Here is an 18,997-nt window from a genome sequence, read left to right on the forward strand (position 1 = left end):
AGCCAGGAGACCTTTTAAGTCCTAATTCCTTCAATCACCATGTAACCCTAAGCAAGTTACTTCATCTCCAAAATGAGGAGATTGACTATATGGTCCAAAAACTACCCAAGATCCTATTAATCATGTTCTCATTATTTTTGCAATAATCATGAGAAGTAGAGCAGGCAGATGTTATCCCCATTTATAAATTAAGAAATTCAGTCTTTTAGTGACTTTTCTTGTATTATTTCTCCCTCTATTCACTCCATTTCTTCCCCTCCAAAGCTACATTCAATCTACTTATTTATCTTGTATGTACTGATTTATGTATATGTTGTCCCCTCTATTAGAATGTTAGCTCCTCATCAAATCTGGTGATTTTGGTTTTGTTGGGGATTTCATATTGGGGTTATTTGGGGAAAGTCCTTTGTCTAGAGTCCCAATGAAATGTCAGATATTATTTATATAGTGAATGAATTCTCTGTCCCCTCCCCCTGTTTCGACAACAACAACAACAAAAAAATAACAAATTTGGTGTTTTTTTTTTTTTGAACTGTTTTGTAATTATATGACTTAACAGGTTGATGAAAGCATTTATTAAAAGTTCATCTTAAAAAAATATATATATATATAAGCTCCTTGAGGGCAGGGGCCTAATTTGATTTTCTTTGTAGCCCAAAGACTTTTCATACATAGCATAATGTTTGGTTCAGAGTAAGCCCTAAGTAAATATTAGCTATTATGATGGTGATGTGATAAATGCTTAATCAAAGTCTATTCACAATAGAACTGGTCAGTCGTCATCAGGACAAGAAATTGTCCATCCAGGACCAATAACCTAGTAGCAAATTAGGTTCCTAGGATTTAGAGTTAAAAGGGAAGATTTTTCTAATCTAAATCTCTAATTTTAGAGATGAGAAAACTGAGACTCTGTCTCAGAGAAAGAAAATCTAAAATGCCCATGTTTTTGCTAGGAAAAAAAAATTCTTAAACACTAACAAAAAAAAAAAAATCCAGTTAGCTTACTCATTAAGTGCTCTCCTTGAAGCAGTTTGGGTAGAAGTGAGCATGATAGCAAACTACCTTTTTCACTGAAGGGGAGAAACGAATGAGAACAGGAGGAAGAGAGTCGATCTGGTTCCCATCTGAAAGGGGGTTCATCTGGGTTTATCAAGAGTTTATTTACAAATGTGCTTGTACAGAGCTCATTTGGACATTTACTTAAGCCTGAAAGCTACTATTACTAATAGTGTCAGTTTGCATTGATACTTTTATTTCTTTAATGTATTTGACAGCGTTTTTAGCTCTCTCTCTCGCTCTCTGGCTCTCTCTCTCTCTCTTTCTCCCCCACAAGTAAGTGTGAGCCACTAGGGCTATTCACAGAATTCAGACCAGATAAACACATCCATCCATCCAAAATATCTTGTTCTTTTACAGATAAATTAGGAAAACACAGGTTCAGTGATTTTTTTTTTTTAAATTTGGCATGCTCAGGACAATCTCCATTTCTCTAAGTTCATTTTCCAGAACATTAAGGCTCCCCACTCTTTTTAGGACTCAAAATATTAACTCTTTTAAAAAAAAGAAAATCTTTTTTAAATGATTTGAATGCTTTCATTAACTTCTTTCTTGATATTCTCAAAAACCTTTTGCTTAAAGATACAGGGTCCTCATTTAAAATTATTACTATAAAGTCCTCAGGGGTGCCTAAAGTGTCCCTTTGCCAAATGGTCTTAAATTATTGTTCTTCCCCCCCCCCCTTTTTCGTTATCCTTTCCTTGCCTCCTTATGCCTACTGCTAGTGTTCCCTCCCCCACCTTTCTAATTTATGGTCTCTAATTCACAAAAGCAAAAAACACAATTTGTTAGAACTATTTGTAAAGTAAAGGCAAATCGACTTTAAGTGAATTCTTAAAGAGCTCTCCAATGAATAGGTTTCCAGAGCTTCCAGGAAGGATTTTTGGACCTCTCTTTTGGTTGCTCAGCAACCATTTTTTCAGTTCAACAACAATCATTTCTGTGACTTCTTATTAATATCCTGGTTATTAGAATGTATGTTCCTTAAGGCCAGGGACTATTTCCTTTTTGTGTTTGTATGCTCACTATCTAATGACACAATGGATGTTGGCTGAATTGAATAGTTGAGGTCTCTAGATAAGTTTATAATACATATATATGTATATATATGATGTATGTGAGCGTACATGTGTACATACATGTGTATTTAATGCACATAAATGTAGGTGTATATACATATATGTGTACACACACACATATATATATATATATATATATATATATATATCCTTTTGATTAGGATTAAACTATGTTTATAGACTAACAGTAGTGCAAGTATTTTCCTTATATTAGTCTTTGTTAAATTATTCTTTCCTAGAAACAATTTATGAGTTGTTAAAATCCCAGCTCAGTCTGCAAAAGCCTAGTTAATTCCTACATAGATGGAATTTGTATTATACTAATCAATCTAAAGAAACAAACCATCCTGAATCAGTGTTTCTATGGAAAAATGAATTGGAAATTCCAAACCTGATACTCCCTAAACACAATCCCACCTTCTATGTGGAAGCTGCAATTTACTTAACTGCTTCAGTTGTGAAAGTGGGGGAATTGGATGAGGGATCAGAACAAAGGGGGGGGCACAAATACCAGCAGATCTGGGGAAGAGAACCATGCTTATTGCAAGTGAGATGTTATACTAAAAGAACCCTAGATTTGGTGTTTGAAGACATTTAGACTCCTGTCACCAAATTTGTGATTCATTAGCACCTAGAAAGGAAGTTCCTGCATCCATGTAGATTGGCGCCTTCTTTATAACTTAATAACCATAGAAAGCTTTATCCATGCACATATCTACATAAATATGAACAGCCATACATAACTATAGGCATAAATTATGCTTATATGAATTGAAAACCCTTCTTCCTGGTCTTGGTCCCAACCATCTCCAATGGGTAAGTAAGGTATATAGGTTGCCTTCTTTCCTATTTACCACAAGTAAACATAGAGCTTTCTATCACTTAGAATCTGTGCAGGCAGTTGATACAGTGAATAGTCTTATCTTGTGTTCCTTTCAAACTTAGGACAATTGAAAATAGGAAGCCATTCTGAGTTGCTCTTTGAAAAGCAAGCAGGAAGTTAGGAAAGAACTTAATCACTTGTGATCCCCTCTCTCAGTTCTCCAGGGGACAACACCATGTTTAACCTAACCTTGCTTCCTTTGCCTCACTTAGTCATCAGCATAGAGTGACTATGAAAGCCAGAGGCTTTTGGAAATAGCAAGAAATGGAGGTGTCTCTGGGAGAAAGCCAGTGGATGATCTGCCCCAAAAGAGTCATTTTGATTTTCTCTGCAGTATCTTGGCTCAGTGTGAAAGGTGAACTAAACAGTTTCACATTATCACATATAAAAACCAAAAATCAATGAGGTGTGACATCATTTAAGGTTCTGAGCACTGTATGATAATGCTGTGATATACAGGAAAGTGCTAGCTCTGGTACCCAAGGCCCCGCCTTGTTTCCCAGCTCTTTTCCTTATTATTGCTGCGAACTTTGACAGAGCAAGTGACCCCCAATAGCTTTGGTCTTCTCATCCGGAAAATGAGGGTGCTTAACTCCATGAACACAAAGACCCCTTAGAACTTTGGGTTTTATAAGCTAGGAAAGTGTATGATGTGAAAAAGAAACTCCCCTCCCTGATAAATGCCTCTTCTTGCTGTGTTACTGCTGACCATGTATTGCCATCAATCCCTACTTGGCATCCATCCAGCCCATTGGAGGAGTTCCTTTTGGTTTTCTTGACCTGATATGCCAAGGATGTCAAAGCTGACATCATTCTGTTTCGGTAGTGTAGTTAATTATTGATTATTGGACAAAGATATCTCATTTAGCAAACCAACAGTTAATATTTATAGACAGACTATTAATAGCTAAGATTTACCATGTACTTTATGTATATTATCTCACAAAAGTCTTTGCTGGGCCTTCAATCAGAAAGTTGTTGTTTAGTCATTTTCAGTCATGTTCTATTCTTTGTCACCCCATTTAGGATTTTCTTGGCAAAGAGGCTAGTCATTTCCTTCTCCGGCTCATTTTGCAGATGAAGAAACTAAGGCAAGTTTCACACAGCTAAGAAGTGTGTAAGATCAGTTCTGTATTCAGGATGAATCTTCCTGTCTCCAGGTCTGCTGTACTACCTAGGTTGCCCCATTCAAATGGGGCTTTGGACATTTATTAGCTGTATAACTCTGAGCAAGTCATTTTGCCTCTGTCTCAGTTTCTTCTGTAAAAATGGAGATAATAATAGAACCAAACCTCCTGTTGTTCTGAGAATCAAATGGTAAAACTTATCATAGATCTGGCAAATAATGAGCTCTTAATAAATACTTTTTCTCCTTCCTCATTTGATCCGGGTAAGAAGGGTGCTATTATTTTCTCCATAGGCACTATTATTATTATTCCCATTCTGCTGATGAAGAATGTGTGGCTGAGAAAGATTGTGATTTGCCTCGAAGCAAATAATTAGTAAATATCTAAGGTAACATTTGAATTCAGATCTTCCTGAATACAAGTTCAACACTGATTTCTGGGCCACTTAATTGCCTCAGAGTTGTACCCCTTTCCACTATTTGACCACCTACATTTTTAAGAAATAGGTTAACAGTGTGGAGAATAAAATAACCCTGGTGACTATTTATATTTTTCTTTATCTCATGGGCTACCATGAAATGACCAAGTTATTCACCACTAAGTGATGATGTCTTTTTAGGGGGCCCATCTGTGAGCAGAAGATACTCAGAACTGTTCCAGTGTGATAAAAACTGCTGCTGCTGACTTTGCTGTAGTAGTAGGCAAAGACTTTGAGAACAACAGGCCATTCCACAATGAAGTACTGGAGAGAAGGAAAAGGGAACTATCCAATTATAACCTAGTATAAGTAAAACATTGGGATCCTGGAGAGCCAGTTTCAAGTCCCAGTCTATCTCTAATACACTGTCATCTTGGATGGGACATTTCCCTCTCCTTAAGCCCCAGTTTCCTTCTCTATAACAGAGAAAGAGATATTGATTAACGCACAATCATCCCAAATGCACACTACATTCCAGAGATCCACATTGTGTCTATTTGAAAATCTGCAGAGAATAACATTTGGATTAGACTTTCTATAAGAACTGTAGGGGCAGTTATTCAGGACATGCCATGTTCCAGAAAGTGTTTTACAATCATTATTACATCTGATTCTGAAAACAGTTCTCTCCTCTGCTCTAACTAGTCATTAAATAATTATCCCTCTTCTTATTTTTAGGAACATCTTTCTTGTGATAGTCTACCCCATATAGCCTAAAATGAGCTGTTTTTAAAGCACTTAGTACAGTACCTGGCATGTAGTAGGTACTAGTTAAATGCTTATTCTCCTTACAGTAAAGTTAACACTGTCTAAACAGATAAGGAGATCCCAAAGTAGACACATTTAGAATACCAGTACTCCCTGTATTTTTCAAATGATGTTGCTTTCATTGGGCACTAGAACTCACCCAAGTGTCTGCCATGAAAATGACAAGCAGTTTAGAAGGATTCTGAAGGCTGAAATTATGTGAACCATGAAATGGATGGGGAGGATGTTGAGTAGAGCAATGTTCAGTCCTTTAGGAAATTGATTAATTCATCATTAGCCAAAATATTGTAAACAGGGTTACTGGAAATTCTCTGAAACAGAAAGTTTCTTATATCTTGGAAGAGAATATCAGAGGCTATAATGGAAGAGAAATGCATATAACTGATCTTCAGATAATTCATTTTTTTAAAATTGCATCTGTTCAAAACACCTAAAACGTAAAATGTATGTACTAATTACAGGCAGTTTTTGAGGATCCTGGTAATTACCAGATTTAATGGCTGAATAGAATTTCTGTGCCTCTGCCATAAAGTTCCCCCCCCCAATAAAATCTTTTCTTCAGTTAGATTGGTTTTAACGGCTGAATTTACTGATTCATAAAAGCTGTGATATTGCAGTAACTCCTAAGGAGCAGAAAAGAATATTTTTAAATTTCATAACCCATAGTTGGACCAAAGAAGAAACATGATATAGCCGGTAGAATGCTAGACTTGGAATCTGGAAAACTTGGATTTAAATCGTGTCTTTCGCAGTTTACAAGCTGTATGACCATGGACAAATCATGTATTCTGAGTTCCACTTAACTAACACTCAAAATTATATGTTTTGTGATCTACATCTGCAGGAAGAAAGTAAACCAACATTTGTTAAGCACCTACTGAGTGCTTAGCACTATTCTTAGCCCTTTACACGTGTCATCCCATTTGATCCTCACAACCCTGCTCAGTAGAATTACAGTAGAGAAAAAATGGAGTCAGGGAGAAGTTAAGTGACTCATTTAGAGGTAGTATTTGAACACAAGTCCTTTGATAGCAAATTTGTTTCTCCTCGTAAAAGAGGAGAAACATCATTTTCAGAAGATGTTAATCGTGTCCAACTCTTCATGATCTGATTTGGCATTTTCTTAGCAGAAATACTAGAGTGATTTACCATTCTCTTTCCAACTCATTTTACAGATGAGGAAACTGAGGCAAACAGTATTGGATGACTTGCCCAGAATCACACAGCTACTAAGTCTTTAGGATCAAATCAAATTAAATTTAGGTTTTCCTCATTCCAGGTCCACTATTCTACCCATTATGGTACCATCTAGCTGCTTTTGCCATTGGTGGCACGATTTCCCACACAGGAACTTTGGAGTGACAGGGACACTGTTTCTGAAGCTCTGGTTTGTAAACTTTGTGATCTTGGGCAAATCAATTAACTCCCTAGGGTCCTTATCTGTAAAATGACAGGGTTAGTCTAGGCATCCTTTCCAGTTTTTCCAGCTTTAGATTTGGGGTCCTATGATATACTTCTAAGTCTCTAATAAAAATAAAGGGGTTGGGAGAAAGTATGTCTAAATCTGGGGTTACACTGAAGCTGAACAAACTGATGAACCTTGTTACCAAAAGAAACTTGAGTTGTTTGAAAATTAGAAAAGAAAGCAGATTCAGAACCAATGTTGTTGAAATACATTGGGTGGCCCATTGTATGTAGAAAGTAAAAGGCAATGTTAAGGAAATGTTAAAGACTTCTCTGATTGAACCAAAGACCAAGATATTAAGTGGTATTCAACCTCAACAATAGAAATTATGCCACCAGATGTCACTGTGTTCTAATAAAATGAGACAGGCTCGCAACACATATCCATTACTCTATGTAATTTGTTAAATGCTTGCTAACATTGTTAGAAGAGAAGAGATTTCTTTGGCTAGATTTGAAGTGGTTGGGAGCATCCTGAGAGTCAGAAGATGGCTTTTTTGGATTTAGAGTGAATTTCCCTTGGAGAGAGTCTCTGGGATGAAAAGCCATCTTTCAGAGGGAAAACCTTTTTTTATCCTGAAGCAGCGCTTTCCAACTGCCTAGAGCATCCACTTCAAAGGAAGAGAACCTTTTGGAATAGGAAAAAAAAAAAAAAAACAACTTTGGAAAGAAAGCGTTTAAATCAAGTTACAGAGCTAAGGTAGGCTAAGAGTCTTCATGCCTAAGATTCTCAGTTCCACTTAAAAAAGACATTGACAATACTAGAGGAATTGAAAGATTAAAAAAAAGAAAAATAATAAACTTCCAATAATCTGCACAAAATCCCAATGGATTTACCTATTCTTTTGACCTTATTTGCAGAAAATTGTCTTTGGATTTATATCTTATCATTGAAATATGTATAGTCAATCAATCAGAAGACATTTGTGAAGGGCCCAACCACACTCTGGTCACTAGGGAAGAGACATTATCTCTGCTTTTAAGGAGTTTACAGTCTAGTAGTTGGGAAAGACAATTAACCAAGAGAGATATCATTCATAATAAGCAATAAATACATTCAAGAGTTACAAAGATATTGACAAAAGGGAATCCATAGCCGAGGTAAATATAGTATCTTCAAGTTATTCTACTTCAGAAATATGAACCAGACTGTTTCCACCTTTAAATTGGAGAAACCAAAAGTACCATAGATTCAAATATAGTAAAGAAGTCCCATTGAATTCTCTCTACTGCTAACCTTACCACCACCTCCTTCTCTGTATTTGCTCTGTTCTTTTAAGATTGAACTTGGATACAGCTTTCTCCATGATATTTCTCTTGATCCATCTCCTCACTCCTATCCTGCCTGTTATAGCTGATAGTATTATCCTATCCCAATTTCTCAGCACTTTTTTCCTGTTTCTCTTATCAGTCATTTAATAATCGCCCAAGTACTCGAGTTGAAAAAACAAAAATGAAACAATCTGCACTTCCCAAGGAGTCTACAATGTCTATTATTTTCATTCGTTACTCTGTTGTTTCAATTGTATATATGTCATCTTTCCTTTTATATTGTGAGGTTCTAGAGAACAGGATCTGTGTCACATTTACTTTTGTGTGTATCACTCCTGCATAGCACAATAATGTGTGTGTGTGTGTGTGTGTGTGTGTGTGTGTGTGGCATGTGCGCAAAAGGGACCTAATGAATGTAGCATAAAAATTATATATATAACAGTGAGAGGGCATAAAACATGTTGGGTACATCCTCAAGAAAAAAAATGGCAAGAGATGGGCAAGAGTAACAGGGAATACCTACATCAGTGAAATAAGAGAGTCACTGAAGAATTAATTCATGTCTTTGACATATGAGAAGTTACCCATTTGTTGATTCTCTCCCTTAGATTAAGAATAAAGACCTTTATTTCAGCTATTGTGATGAACCCGAATTGGGGAAAAATTCATATGACTAGCATCTGTGTTGTGGTGGTAAATATTTAACAGCTAATTCTTTGGGGGGGGGGGAGAAATATACCCATGACACACATTTAAGTTTCATCCACATCATTAACATTTTAACCATCACGGTTGTAAATCTATATAATCAACAAAACAATTAGTCAAGCCCGATTTGTATATAACATTTGCCAATTTCCAAGGTGTCTATGATCACACTGGAAATTTAATAATCAGCTTTCCTAAGCCAGTACAAGCTGGTTCTATCCCCTCTGCCAAGTAAGACCTCTTGTAACTATTTCCTGGAGGGAAAAATAACATGCTTACTTACTCATCAGAGTCTTCTTCAGTGTTTTGAATCTGTCTTCTCTTCAACCATGTCCATGGCATCTAAAAATCATAGTAAAAAGAATGAAATAGTCTTCATTTGAAGGTTATTTTTGACAAGTCTTTAAAAAATCATGGCCTTAGAAGGAAATATTTTAACATAAAATTCTCATCCTTTAGAGGTTAAAAAAAAAAAAAAAAAAACTTCTGTAATTTCAAGTTCCTCTAGTCTTCCAGCTAAAGCTAACCTCAGTTTCAGAGATTATAGATCTGGAGATGGAGGAGAAGGGAACCCAGAGGTCATTTTATACGGGCTTGCCCAAGATGACATAGATAATAATCATCAGAGGTAGGATTTAAACTTTATTATCCCACTCATGAACAGTTGACCAGAAATATGCATAAAAGAAGCTAACCCACGTCTGGATCTAAAGGTCTTTGGAATTTGCTTATAAAATGAAAATGATTCTGCCTTCCATACATAATTTGGAGTATTTTCCCCATTGTGTGAAAGTAACTTGCAAAACTAGTACTAACTCACAGTAATTCAAATGATCTTATTAATATCCAAAATAGATGTCAAAAATATGTTCTAGAAGATAAATAAAAACCTCTTTATGAAGCCCTTTGGTAAAGTAATTTTCAAGGGGACTGCTACAGAATCATTCAGCAGGCTGCATGTGTCCTAGGAGAGAAGTGCTTCTATTGATTCCTCAGATGGGGAAGGAGGAAAGGTAAAGGATGCTACCTCAGGGGAGGCCAAGAAGGAGGAATATCCTACGTGTTTGTCTATCTTTTAAATTGGAAGTTCTTTCTACATTGATTAAACCAGTTTAGATCCCTAAACTGAGCATTTGCCAAGAAGACAGAAATAGTTCTAAAGGTGACTTTCTTCTCTCAAGGATTCCTTATTCTTTTCACTTCCTCTAAGGTACTATAAGATGCACACCTGCTGAAAGCTGCCTGCCCTGAAATGGCACAGGCTTGGTTAAGGTTATGCTGCCTCAGGGATTAGATTTGTTTGGGGCATAGATAACTGGAAAAGATTGCAGATTAAAGATTTGATTATTGACAATCCTTGCAGCAAAGCTAGCTGCCTGTTGATTTTTCTCTGAGCTAATATTTAAAAGAGGCTTTTGTCAGCCTCCTGCCTTGGATAGAGGGCTTTATTAAACTTGGATGGATGATCTGGATTTGAATCCCACTTCAGACATTTCAGTAAATTAACACTCATTTTCGGTTGCCTACTCTATACCTGACAATCCTGTGACTAAGCACAGGAGATACAGAAACAAAAGGAAAATGGGTCCTGTGTCCAGGAGCTTAGAAATTAAATAAGGGAAACATTTTGAACGTGATATAGCTAGTTAGCTAGCTGGATGGATGGAAAGATAGCTAGCTAGCTGGATGGATGGAAAGCTAGCTAGCTTCCAGGATGGTGGAAAGATAGGAAGCTAGTTGGATGGATGGAAAGATAGCTAGATAGGTAGCTGGATGGAATGATAACCAGCTAGCTAGCTGGATTGAAGGAATAATAGCTAGCTAGCTAGATGGATGGAAAGCTAGCTAGCTAGCTGTGTGGGTGCAAAGCTGGCTAGCTAGCTGGGTGAAATGATAGCTAGCTAGTTGGTTAGAAAAATAGCTAGCTAGCTGAATGGAAAAATAGCTAGCTAGTTGGGGGGATTGAAAAGGTAGCTACCTAGATGGGTGGATGGAAATCTGGGTGGATGGAAAGTTAGCTAGCTAACTGAGTGGAAGAAAAGCTAGGTAGCTAGCTGGGGAAATAAAAATCTTGCTAGCAAATGGGTGGATATTAAGCTAGCTAGTTAGCTGGGTTGATGGAAAGCTAGTTAGCTAGCTGCATGGATAGAATGATAGCTAGCTAGCTGTGTGGATAGCTAGCTAGTTGGATAGAAAAATAGCTAGCTAGCCAAGCTGGCTGATTGGAAATGTATCTAGCTAGTTTGCTGGGTGGCACGGTAGCTAGCTTGTTCACTAGTTGGGACGGTAGTTAGCTAGCTCGCTGGTTGGGAAGATAGCTAGCTAGTTCACAGGGTGTGAAGCTATCTAGCTAGCTCACTGGATGTGCAGCTAACTAGCTTCCTGGTGGGCACGGTAGCTAGCTAGCTCCCTGGGTGGGAAGGTACCGAGCTAGCTCTCTGATTTGGACAGTAGTTAGCTAGCTTGCTGGTTGGGAAACTAAGCCAACCAAGCTCACTGGGTGGGAAGCTAACTAGCCAAGCTCTCTGGGTAGAACGCTAGCTCACTGTGTGGGAAGCTAGCTAGCCAAGCTTGCTGGGTGGAAATGTATCTAGCCAAGCTTGCTTGGTGGAAAGCTAGCTCACTGGTTGGAAAACTAGCTAGCAAGCCTGCTGGGTGGGAAGTTAGCTAGCTAGCTCGCTGGGTAGGAAGCTAGCTAGCCAAGCTCACTGCATGGGAACTAATTAGCCAAGCTCACTAGGTAGAATGCTAGCTCGCTAAGTGGAAAGCTAGGTACCTAGTTTACTAGTTGGGAAGCTAGGTAGCCAAGCTCAATGGGTGGGAAGCTACCTAGCCCACCTTGTTCGGTGGAAAGCTACCTTGCTGGTTGGAAAAATAGCTAGCAAGCTCGCTGGGTGGGAAGCTAGCTAGCCAGCTCGCTGGTTGGGAAGCTAGCTAGCCAATCTTGCAAGGTGGGAAACTAACTAGCCAAACTGACTGTGTGGGAAGTTAATTAGCCAAGCTCATTGGGTAGAAAGCTAGCTCGCTGGGTGGGAAGCTAGCTAGCCAGGCTTGCTGGTTGGGAAGCTAATTAGCCAAGTTTGCTGGGTAGAATGCTAGAACACTGTGTAGAAAGCTAGGTAGCTAACTTGCTATTTGGGAAGCTAGCTAGGTAGCTTGCTGGGTGGGAAGCTAGCAAGACAAGCTTGCTGCGTGGGAAGCTAACTCGCCAAGCTCTCTGGGTGGGAAGCTAGCTAGCCAAGCTCGCAGAATTGGAAGCAAGCTCGCTAAGCTCGCTGGGTGGAAAGCTAGCTTGCCAAGCACTCTGAATGGGAAGTTAGCTAGCAAAACTCATTGGGTGGGAAGCTGGCTGACCAAGCTCATTTCTTGGTAAGTTAGCTAGCCAAACTCCTTGGGTGGAAAGCTAGAGCCAAGCTCGCTGAGTGGGAAGCTAACTAGCCAAGCCTGCTGGGTGGGAAGCTAGCTAGCCAAGCTTGCTAGCTAGATACCTTTTCATTCACACTGTTAGCTAGCTATCTTTCCATCCACCCAGTAAGCTTACTAGCTTTCCATCCATGCAGCTAGCTAGCTAGCTTTCCATCCACACAGCTAACTAGATTTCTTTCCATCCACCCAGCAAGCTAAGTAGCTTTCCATCCACCCAACTAGCAGGCAACACTTCCATTTAGCCAGCTAGTTACTTTTCTATCCAACTAGGTAGCTAGCTATCCACCCAGGTAGCTAGCTACCTTTGCACCCTGGGAGCTAGTGTTCTACCCAGTGAACTTGGCCAATTAGCTTCCCATACAGCGAGCTTGGCTGGGTACCTTCCCATCTAGCGAGGTTGGCTAGGTAGCTTCCGAACCAGTGAGCTAGCTAGTTACCTTTCCACCCAGTGAGCTTAGCTAGATAGCTTCCCACCAGCGAGGTAGAATTCTACCCAGCAATCTTGGCTAGCTAGCTTCCCACCCAGCAAGCTACCTAGCAAGCTTCCCAATCAGCAAGCTAGCTACCTAGCTTTCCACACATTGCCCTAGCATTGTACCCAGCAAGTTTGGCTAATTAGCTTCCCCCCAAGTGAGCTTGGCTAGCTAGCTTCCCACCCAGCGAGGTAACTAGCTAGTTTTCCAACCATTGAGCTAGGTTTACACTGAGCAAGCTTGGCTAGCTAGCTTCCTAATCAGAGAGCTTGGCTAGCTATCTTACCATTCAGAGAGCTCAGCTAGCTAGCTTCCCCACCAGCAAGCTAACTACCTAGCTTTCCACAGAGAGAGGTAGTATTCTACCCAGTAGGCTTGGCTACTTAGCTTCCCACACAGCGAGAGTGACTAGTTAGCTTCCCAACTAACGAACTAGCTAGCTAGCTTCCCAACCAGCGAGCTAGCTAGCTACCTTCCCACCCAGCGAGCTTGCTAGTAGTTTTCCAACCATTGAGCTAGCTTTCAACTGAGTGAACTTGGCTAGGTAGCTTTCCACCCAGTAAACTTAGCTAGCTAGCTTCCCAACCACGGAGCTTGGCTCGTTACCTTACCAATCAGCGAACTTGGCTAGCTAACTTCCCATCCAGCGAGCTAGCTAGCTAGTTTCCACCAAGCAAGCTAGCCTTCTACCCAGCGATCTTGACTAGCTAGATTGCCACCAGCAAGCTACCTAGCTAGCTTGTCAACCATTAAGCTAGCTACCTAGCTTCCCACCCACCGAGCTAGCATTCTACCAAGTGAGCTTGACTCATTAGCTTTCCACACAGCAAGCTTGGCTAGCTACCTTCCCACCCAGCAAGCTAGCTTTCTACCCAGCCAACTTGGCTAGCTAGCTTTCCACCCAGTGAGCTTAGCTAGATAGCTTCCCACCCAGCAAGGTAAATTTTTATCCTGCAAACTTGGGTAGCTAGCTTCCCACCGAGCGAGCTAGTTAGCTAGCTTTCCATTCAGTGAGATACATTTCCACCCACGGAGTTTGGCTAGCTAATTTACCAACAAACTAGCTTGGCCAGCTAGCTTCCTACCCACAGAGCTTGGCAAAATAGCTTCCACCACAGAGAGCTTAGTAAGCTAGTTTCCTATTAAGTGAGCTTTGCCAGCTAGTTTCCCACCAAGCAAGCTTGGCTACCTAGCTTCAAATTCAGTGAGATTGGAGAGCTAGCTTCCCATGCAGCGAGCATGACTAGCTAGCTGCCAATTCAGCGGACTTGGCTAGTTTGCTTCCCAGCTAGTGAGCATGGCAGGCTAGCTTCCCACCAAGCAGGCTACTCAGCTAGATTCCAAACCAGCAAGCTAGCTACCGTGCTTTCCACACAACATGCTAGCATTCTACCCAGAAAGTTTGGTTAATTAGCTTCTCACCAAGTGATCTTGGCTAGTAGCTTCCCACCCAGCGAGCTAGGTATCTAGTTTCCCAACCAGTGAGCTAGCTACCTAGTTTTCCACCGAGAGAGCTGGTGTTCAACCAAGTGAGCTTGGTTAATTAAGTTCCCATGCAGCAAGCATGGCTAGTTAGCTTCTCTTCTAGTGAGCTTGGATAACTAGCTTCCAACCAGCGAGCTAGCTAGCTATATTCCCACCAAGTGACCTTGCTAGCTAGTTTTCCAACAATTGAGCTAGTTTTCCACCAAGCGAGCTTGGCGAGGTAGCTTTCCATGCAACCAGCTAGGCTAGCTAGCTTCCCAACCAGAGAGCTTGGCTAGTTAGCTTACCACTCAGCCAGGTTGGCTTGCTAGCTTCCCAAACAGACAGCTTGGCTAGTTAGCTTACCATTCAGCGATCTTGGCTAGCTAGATTCCCTCCCAGCGAGCTAGCTAGGTATCATTCCCACCAAGCGAACTAGCAAGCTAGATTTCCACATAGCGAGCTAGCTTTTCACCCAGCGAGCTTGGCTTACAACCTTTTACCCAGTGAGCTATCTAGTTAGCTTTTCTCCCAGCAACCTAGCTACCTAGCTTCATAACCAGTTAGCTAGTAAGCTACAGTCCCAACCAGCTAGCTAATTAGCTAGCTTTCCACTAACGAGAGCTAGCTAGATACCGTCATCAAATGTCTCATCAAAAGACATTAACTTTAAGACAGGTCTCAAAATAAGGCATCAAAAGACAATAATTAAAATAGGTTTCACTAAGTAGCTCATGAGAACACATTAACTTAGACTTCTCACTTAGTAGCTCAACAAAAGTTATTCACTTGAGATCTCACTCAGGTTGCTCAGCAAACCACATTAACTTAAAGAGAGCTCACAAAGTGGCTGATCAAAACACATTTACTTACATTATCTTACCAAAATACATTAACTTAAAGAGGTCTCACTATGAAGCTCATCAAAAGATATAACTTAAAAAGAGCTCACTAAGTAACTCTACAAAAGGCACTTAATTGGTGAGTTGTGTCTAAATAGCTCATCAAAACACATTAACTTAAAGAGATCTCACTAAGTAGCTCATCAAAAGAAATTAATTTAAAGAGATCTCACTAAGTAGCTCAAACACATTAACTTAAATAGGTCACAATTAGTAGCTCATAAAAAGACATTAACTTAAATACAGCTGTCTGAGAAGCTCATCAAAACACATTAACTTAAAGAAGTCTCATTAAGTAGCTCATCACAAGACATTAAGTAAAGGGAGTTCACTAAGTGACTTATTAAAACATTTTAACTTAAAGTGGTCTCACTTAGTAGCTCATCAAAACTCGTTAACATAAATAGGTCCCACTTAGTAGCTCATCAAACACGTTAACTCACTAGGTGGGAAGCTAACTAAGCAAGTTTGCTTGGTGGGAAGCTAATTAGCCAAGCTTGTTGGGTATTGAAATCAGCGAGCTTGGCTACCTTGCTTCACACCTAGCGAGCTTGGCAGGTTAGCTTCCCAACCAATGAGCTTGTCTTGCTAGCTTCCCATGCAGCGAGCTTAGCTAGTAAGATTCCCACTTAGCGAGCTTGGCAAGCTAGCTTCCTACCAAGAGAGCTTGTGTTACTAGCTTCCCAACCAGCAAGCTAGCTACCTAGATTTCCATACAGTGTCCTAGTGTTCTACCCAGCAAGCCTGGCTAATTAGCTTCACCACAATCAAGCCTGGCTAATTAGCTTCACCACAATCAAGCCTGGCTAGCTAGCTTCCCGCACAGCGAGCTTGTCTTGCTAGCTTCCCACCCAGTGAGCTACCTAGCTAGCTTCCCACCCAGCGAGCTAGCTACTTAGCTTTCCATACAGTGCACTAGCGTTCCACTCAGCAAGCTTGGATAATTAGCTTCCCGCCAAGCAAGCTTGACTAGCTAGCTTCCCAACCAGAGAGGTAGCTAGCTAGTTTTCCAACCATGGAGCTAGCTTTACACTGAGCAAGATGTGCTAAGTAGCATTCCACCCAACAAGCTTGGCTAACTAGCTTCCTAACGAGAGAGCTCGGATAGCTAGCTTCCCACTCAGAGAGCTCAGATAGCTAGCTTCCCACTCAGAGAGCTCAGATAGCTAGCTTCCCACTCAGAGAGCTCAGATAGCTAGCTTCCCACAAAGCCAGCTAGCTGTTTAGCTTCCCCACCAGCAAGCTAGCTACCTAGGTTTCCAGCCAATGAGCTAGCATTCTATCAAGTGAGCTTGGCTAATTAGCTTTCAACACAGCCAGCGTGGTTAGCTAACTTCCCCCCAGCGAGCTAGTTAGCTAGCTTCACAGCCACCGAGTTAACTAGCTAGCTTCCCACCCAGGACCTTGTCGAACTAGCTTCTACCCCGGCGAGCTTATCTACCTAGCTTCCCATTCAGCAAGCTTGGCAAGTTAGCTTTTCAAACAGCGAGCTTTTCTTGCTAGCTTCCCATCCAGCGAGCTACCTAGCTAGCTTCCCAACCAGCAAGCTAGCTACCTAGCTTCCCGCACAATGTGCTAGTGATCTACTGGCCAAGTTTGGCTAATTAGGTTCCCCCCAAGGGAGCTTGGCTAGCTTGTTTCCCTCCCAGCGAGCTTTGGGAACAAGCTTCAACCCGGCGACCTTAGCTAGCTAGCTTCCACGAGAGCAAGCTTAGCTAGCTAGCTTCCCATTAAAAAGTTTTGGAAGCGAGTTTGCTACCCAGCACGTTTGACTAGCTAGCTTCTAATTCAACAAGCTTGTCTTGCTAGCTTCCCACCTAATGAGCTACCTAGCTAGCTTCCCAACCAGCAAGCTAGCTACCTAGCTTCCCAACCAGCAAGCTAGCTACCTAGCTTCCCAACCAGCAAGCTAGCTACCTAGCTTCCCAACCAGCAAGCTAGCTACCTAGCTTCCCAACCAGCAAGCTAGCTACCTAGCTAGCTTCCCAACCAGCAAGCTAGCTACCAAACTTTACAAACAGTGCCCTAGCGTTCTATCAGCAAGCTGGGCTAATTAGTTTCCCCCAAGCGAGCTTGACTAGCTTATTTCTCACCCAGCGAGCTTGGTGAACTAGCTTCCACCCTGGGGATCTTAGGTAGCTAGCTTCCACCCCAGCGAGCTTTGTAAGCTAGCTTCTCATTAACCAAGTTTGGCGAGCTACATTGCTACCCAGCAAACCTCCCTAGCCAGCTTCCAATTCAACAATCCTGGCAGGCTACCTTCCCACCTAGCAAGTTGTCTTGCTAGCTGCCCACCCAGCAAGCTTGGCGAACTAGCTTCCACACCAGCGAGCTTGACTAGTTAGCTGTCCATTCAGCGAGCTTGGTGAGCTAGCTTCCATATCGGAAAGCTTAGCTAGCTAGCTTCCAATTCAGCAAGCTTGTTAAGCTAGCTTCCCACCAATTGAGCTTGGTTAGCTAGCTTCTCACCAAGCAAGCTACCTAGCTAGCTTCCCAAGCAGCAAGAGAGCTCACTAAGTAACTCTACAAAAGGCACTGAATTGGTGAGTTGTCTCTAAGTAGCTCATCAAAACTAGTTAAATTAAATAAGTCCCATATAGTACCTCATCCAACACGTGAACTTGTTGGGTGGGAAGATAACTAGCCAAGTTCGCTTGGGGGGAATCCAGTCAGCTTGGTGGACTAGCTTCCCAACCAGCGAGCTAGCTACCTAGCTAGCTTCCCAACCAGCGAGCTGGCTACCTAGCTAGCTTCCCAACCAGCGAGCTGGCTACCTAGCTAGCTTCCCAACCAGCGAGCTGGCTACCTAGCTAGCTTCCCAACCAGCGAGCTGGCTACCTTGCTAGCTTCCCAACCAGCGAGCTGGCTACCTTGCTAGCTTCCCAACCAGCGAGCTGGCTACCTTGCTAGCTTCCCAACCAGCGAGCTGGCTACCTTGCTAGCTTCCCAACCAGCGAGCTGGCTACCTTGCTAGCTTCCCAACCAGCGAGCTGGCTACCTTCCTAGCTTCCCAACCAGCAATCTAGCTACCTAGCTTTCCACACAGTGCGCTAGCGTTCTACCCAGCAATCTTGGCTAATTAGCTTCACCCCAAGTGAGCTTGGCTAGCTAGCTTACCACTCAGAGAGCTCGGGTAGTTAGCTTACCATTCAGCGAGCTTGGCTAGCTAGATTCCCAACCAGCGAGCTAGCTAGCTAGTTTTCCAATCATTGAGCTAGGTTTACACCGAGCAAGCTTTGGTAAATAGCTTTCCACCCAACAAGCTTGGCTGGCTGGCTTCCTAACCAGAGAGCTTGGCTAGCTAGCTTACCACTCAGAGAGTTCGGGTAGCTAGCTTCCCACAAAGCTAGCTAGCTGTCTAGCTTCCCCACCAGCGAGCAAGCTACCTAGCTTTCCACCCAATGAGCTAGCATTCTATCAAGTGAGCTTGGCTAATTAGCATTCTACAGAGCAAGCTTGGCTAGCGACATTCACATCCAGCAAGCTAGCTTTTTACCCAGCCTACTTGGCTAGGTACCTTTCCACAAAGTGAGCTTAGCTAGAGAGCTTACCCCCCCCCCCCCGGTGAAATAAATTTCTTCCCACCGAACTTGGCTAGCTAGCTTCCCACCCAACAAGATACATTTGCACCCAGAGAGCTTGGCTAGCTAGATTCCCATTCAATGAGTGTTGCTAGCTAGCTTCTTACTTAGCGAGCTTGGCAAGGTAGCTTCCCACCCAGCGAGCTTGTCTTGCTAGCTTCCCATCCAGCGAGCTACCCAGCTAGCTTCCCAACCAGCAAGCTAGTTACCTAACTTGCCACACAATGTGCTAGTGTTCTACACAGCAAGCTTGGCTAATTAGCTTCACCCCAAACAAGCTTGGCTAGCTAGCTTCCCACCTAGTGAGCTAGCTATC

Source organism: Sarcophilus harrisii, chromosome 3 (genome assembly GCF_902635505.1).
Source record: "Sarcophilus harrisii chromosome 3, mSarHar1.11, whole genome shotgun sequence".
NCBI classification, from domain to species: domain Eukaryota; kingdom Metazoa; phylum Chordata; class Mammalia; order Dasyuromorphia; family Dasyuridae; genus Sarcophilus; species Sarcophilus harrisii.